The sequence below is a fragment of the Myotis yumanensis genome, unplaced genomic scaffold, assembly GCF_028538775.1.
Source record: "Myotis yumanensis isolate MYYU_CA2020_CCGP unplaced genomic scaffold, mMyoYum1.0.hap1 SCAF_16, whole genome shotgun sequence".
NCBI classification, from domain to species: Eukaryota; Metazoa; Chordata; class Mammalia; order Chiroptera; family Vespertilionidae; genus Myotis; species Myotis yumanensis.
This window is the reverse complement of record NW_027223767.1, coordinates 11,467,950-11,473,949: the sequence shown is the minus strand read 5'-3', so window position 1 is coordinate 11,473,949 and position 6,000 is coordinate 11,467,950.

The following is a 6,000-nucleotide window of genomic DNA, read 5'->3' as shown; positions in this document are numbered from 1 at the left end:
CAACATATATATCTTTCTAATAGGACCATGACTTTTTAAAAAATATATATTTTTATTGATTTCAGAGAGGAAGGGAGAGGAGAGACATAGAAACATCAATGATGAGAGAGAATCATTGATCAGCCGCCTCCCGCACACCCCACACTGGGGGATCGAGTCCGCAACCTGGACATGTGCCCCTGACCGGAATCGAACCTGGGATCCTTCAGTCTGCAGGCTGACGCCAAACCAGTTAGGATGACCATGACCTCTGATCTGATATAGAGGTTAAGGCTGCAGTCTCTGGGAATGACATCACCAAGAGAGCGACGTAGGAGACCCCAGCCTCTGTTCCCTGACAAAGACCCACAATTAGACAGTCATCCACAAGCAAAAATAGCCCTGGGGGAGTTTAGTTTCTTTAAGAAGCGTTAGACCCTCTCACTGTGTGTCTGCATGCTGCTGTCCCGCCCCTGCCCCTGCTACATGCTTGCCCAAGGGGAGACCCCGCAGTGCACACCTGCAGCCAGGATTCCCACAACCACCAGTCTGCCTGCCGTTGGTCCCAGCCCTGGCTGCTGGCCATGACCCCCACCACAAGGTGTTTGTGTCTGCAACTGACCTCTGCCACCCACAAGCACCTACAGCTGACCCCCATTGTTCGCACCCACTGGCTCCAGCAACAACTGCCGCCGGCCTTGATCTCTAACTGCTGGACCTAGAGGCACTGCTGCGGACCCCCACAGCCCTGGCAGCCACTGTGGATGCCCCGATACACTCGCCAAGAACCATGCGGTGGTTGATGCTGTGGACCCCAGTGGCCTGAGCTGATGAGACATCATGCCCCCCTCCGACCCGGAGCCTCCACATGCCCCTGCACGTGGTGACCTGCACCACCAGACCCAGGTCACAGCAGCTCCAGCGTCTCCACCCACAGGCGAAGGTCTTTTCCTACTGAAGCCTGTCTGTGAAATCTGGAAGAGGTGACTGCTTCTTCAAATGTGCAGACACCTGTACAAGGCTACAGGGACCATGAAGAATCAGGGAAACATAACACCACCAAAGGAACCCAGTACGTTTCCAATCACTGACTCCAAAGAAATGGAGACACATGAATTGCCCAGCAAAGAATTAAAAATAGTTGTTCTGAAGCTGCTTAGAGAGCTACAAGAAAACACAGATAAATTCTTTGTGAAATCGTGAAAACAATGCAAGAATGAAGAGGTAGAAAACATAAAAAAGAACCAAACAGAAATATTGGAGCTGTAGAATACAATGAAATGAACTAAAGAATTCAACAGAGAGCTACACCAGCAGACTGGACCAAGCAGAAGAAAGAAGCAGTGAGTTAGAAGACAGATCAATTTTAATTATCCAGTCAGAGGAGCAAAAAGAAAAAGAATGGAAGACATCTGATAAGGGGTTAATAGTCAAAATATACAAGGGACTCACACCACTCAATAGCAAACATAAAACTAAAAAGCAACACCACCACCACCACCACAACCCAAACAATCAGATTTAAAAATGAGCAGAGGCCCTAGCTGATTTGGTTCAGTGGATAGAGCATTGGCCTGCCAACTGAAGGGTCTCGGGTTCGATTCTGATCAAAAGCACATGCCTGGGTTGTGGACTTGATCCCCAGTGTGAGGCGTGCAGGAGGCAGCCAATCAATGATTCTCTCTCATCACTGATGTTTCTCTCTCTCTCCCTCTCCCTCTCCCTCTCCCTTCCTCTCTGAAATCAATTAAAAAATATTTTTTTAAAAATGTGCAGAGGACTTGAATAGCCATTTCTCCAAAGAAGACATGCAATGCAACTGGCAAAGAGGTACATGGAAAGATGTTCAACATCCAAATCAAAACCACAGTGAGATACCACATCACACCTGTTAGAATGGCTATTATGAAAAAAGACTAGAAATAACAAGTTGGCAAGGAAAAAAGAATGTAAATAAATAGGTGCAGCTACTATAAAAAAACAGTGTGGAGGTTCCTCAAAAAAATTAAAAAGAGAGCTATCATGTGATCCAGTAATTCTACATCTGGGTATATATCCTTAGGAAATGAAGTCCCTACCTCAAAGAGATACTAGTATATGCACTCCAATGTTCATCGTAGCATTATTCACAATAGCCAAGACATGGCAACAATCTAAGTGTTCACTGACAGATAAATAAATGGATAAATAAAATGTTTATTTATTTATTTACTTAGTGGGAAATCATTAAACCATAAAAAAAGGAAGGAAATCCTGCTATTTGCAACAAGTCTTTGAGGGCATTATGCTAAGTGAAATAATTCAACAGAGAAGGACAAATACTGTCTGATCTCACTTAAATGTGGAAGCTCAAAAAGCTGAATTCATAGAAACCATGAGTCGAATGGTGGTTGCCAGGGGCTGAGAGGTGGGGGAAATAGGGAGATTGTGGTAAAGGCTTTCAGGTATAAAATGAATACGTTCCGCGGAGATGGCGTACAGTACAGTGATTATGCCTAGCAATACTGTACTTGTGTCCTCGAAAGTTATTAGGAGAGTAGACTTTTATGTTCTCACCACAACAAAAACAGTGACAACAAAATGGTAACTGCGGGGAAACATGTGGAAATCAATCTTATTGTGGTCATCATTTCATAACATGGCTATGTATCAAATCTTCACATCAGACACCTTGAACTCACATTCTGTTATATGGCAATTATATCTTGATAAAGCTGGCGGCGGGCAGGAATGTTTCTTTAAAAATCAATATAGTCTCCAGAGTCAGATGACCTGGGTCCAAATGCTGCCTCTGTCGTTTTGAGAAGGTAATTAACCTGTCTGTGCCTCGGTTTCCTCATTTGGACAACACGGCTGATAGCATTTTATTTCATAACATTGTGGGCATTAGGAGAACTGATACTGAACAGCTCTTAGAACAGGTTGGGTACATCGTGAGTGACCTATAAATGTCGACTATTATGATGTCTTGGTCACATCAAGCCGCCTTCTGACTCAGGGCCTTCACCTGTGCTGCTACTGCCACCAGAAAGGCTCCTCCCCACTCTCTTCACCTGCATAACACCTCACCCCTCAGATGCCAACAGAAACGTCACCTCCTCAGTGATGCCATGTCCCGGCCCACCACAGCCTCTGTTATCATCGCTCACAGGGCTCCTGTATTCCTTGAAATGCTTATCGTAGTTGCAATCACATGGCTGTGTATTGTTCACTGACGTCTGTCTTTCCCATCAGGCTGTGAGCCCTATGAGAACAGGGACGGTGCCTACCCGGTTTCCACTGTACCCATAGTGCCTGGCGTACAGGAGGTGCTCAGTAAATGTCTGTGCGCTAGATAAGTCACACAGGCTTACGCTGCAGGTGTGTGGACGGATGCCAGGGTGAGAAGCCACCTGGGCTGTTGCCTGAAGAGCATAAATACAGAGTCATAGGCTTCTGACCCTTTCGTTTGATATGGGAAGGCTTTTGGGCTCTTCTGCTGCCCTTTTCAGACCCAAGAGTCTGGGAAGGAATTCTGGAGGCAGCCAAACCTGTGTAGTAGATGACCAGCTGGCCCCGAGTCATCAATTGGCAGAAGTGATGGAATGTGTGCAGAAACACGCAGCTGCCCTGCCCAGGAAGATCCCGTCTTGGTTTGCTAAAGCAGCTGAATTCCAGGAATACCAGCGGGAGATTGGGTCATGTCATACCTGCCTCTCAAGACAAACAAGCTGACAGTCTGGACAGGGTAGGGGGGGTGGGGGAGGGAGGTGCCAGCACTGCTGAGAGAAAGGAAGGGCCAGATGCACAGACCGGAAAAAGCCCCATAGCAGGTGGAGGTGGACATAATTGATGGAGCCCAGGGAGCGAGCCTGTACATGCCAACTTGTCAAAACCTTGTCCCAAGGAGCCCTGGGCTCGCTAGCCCTTCCCCGAGAAAGCAGAACAAGAATAGCTTGCGAATGACATGCCCAGCAAATGGAGGGCAGGGAATTCTCACAAACCAGGGGCTGGCTCAGAGGTCCGGGCCCCTCTGGCTAAAGTCAGTATTATGTCTGCGCTGATGTACTTCCCAGCTGGGTCTTAGGAAAAGCTTGAAAAAGACCCCTCCGTTATTCCCAAGATTGGCAGGCGAGGCCAGCCTCCCTCAGGCCCGCCCCCCCCCCCCCCCCCTTTCTGGACAAAGAGCTAACAGAAGGGGGACGGGGGAAAGGCCCCACCCACAGCCTCTTTCTCTCTGGAACGGCTTTGCAACCCGGCTCTAGTCCCAGATGAGCATATCTGTGTGCATTAGAGAAAAGCAAATGCCCTTTACAAGGTGATCCCTTAGCAGCCCGAGGGCCCACTTGCTAGAAATGGCCACAGCAATTTTGACCCCGGACCAGAGGTTCTCAACGGAGATGCTATTGTTCATTTGAAAATCTGTGGCGAAGGGGTTTTGACCGCCACAGTGACTGGGGAACTCTTACTACTGTTCAGTAGGCGGGGACCAGAGGTGCCGCCCACCTACTCTGCACACAGGGGACAGTCATGCACTTCACGGCTTTCCATACAACTTTTAAAGTCCCACTGCACGTTCATAAAGATGAAAAATCATCTGTGCCCAGAGTCTACCTTTATTTTGTCTGTGAATACAAAGGTATGGTTTGGTTTTGTCTTGATTAACAACTCTAACATGCACTAACATTTCCAGGAAGGTGACTTGCCCAAGAGCTGCTGGCCACTTCGGAAAACATGGTGCTTTCTGCAACGCCACTCAAGAGGTTCGAGTCGCCAGAATGACACACCTCTATCAGACATCATTTGTTCTTGGTAATTCTTACTTATCGTTGGAGGCATGCAATTATTGCCTTACGTCAGCTGATGTCGTTGGGCCTAAGCCTTTACATATTGAAATGCACGTTATTTTACTAGATGTGACTTTATTTATTTATTTTCTCTTCCTCATATTACCTTCAGGTCATTATGTGGATATGAGGGAGAAAATTATGCGTCGGAAAACTATGTTGTCCATAAATGTCATTTCAGGATGAGGAAGGAAGGTGTTACAAAATATTCGTGATAAAGAGGAGTAGGGTGCTGGGGGGAAACTCACATATGTGTTTCCCTGCAGGACATCAGCTGGTACGCAGCTCATGTTCTACCTTCACCATGCACTTTGTTTGTAGACATGCACTGGCTGGCTTCTCTGTGTTGGAGGAAATTTTGTCCAGTGAGTGGCAATGAATAGAGAAATTTGGTGTATTATAGGTGATCTTGCTATAGGTAGCTCACCGATGGTACCACAACAACAGCACTAGCAAATGATTTGCATGGTTTATCACAGCCCAGGGTTAACTGTGCAAGGGACCTAACTGTGCAAGGGACCGAGGGCCATTTTTGTTGCCCAAAGTGTTGCGCCTACGCCACCTAGTGGGACAAGGGGAAGTAGCAGGTCTGTAAGAAGTTCACTTTCATTTGCAGATGGTTAACAATAACTGAATAATATTGTCAACTAATGTTTATGGGGTGCCTATCACAGACTTTAATTTTATATATATTAATTTATTTAATCTATACACAATCCTTATGACATAGGCACTTTTATCCCCATTTTGCACATCAAGAAACTGAGGCACAGAGAAGGTAAGTGGCAGGGCTGGGATTTGAACCTGGAGTCTGTCTGCCTCCACGGTTGCTGGTTTGAACCATTGTGTTATGGCCTTGCAGGGCTCCTATGTTGGGAAACACTGTTCTGAGAGTGAGAAACTATCCTGAGTCTGTAGGGCTACTGCAGCCATTTCTCTCAGGGCAGGAGGATTGCCAAGAGAGGAAGCAGAGAAAGTTAATGCCTAAGTATTAGAACATGGTAAGATCCAGAAGACTCTTGCCTTTGTATGAGCCATGAAAATCTTTGTGCATAAGTGGGAGGGGATGTTTCATTCTTTTGGCAGGCTGTAGCGCCCTGAAATGGCTACACCCTCAATTACGTTGTGAGCTGCATGAGGGCAGAACCCACATCTCTTGGTTACCTCAGTATTTATTCCAGTACCTGACATGCAT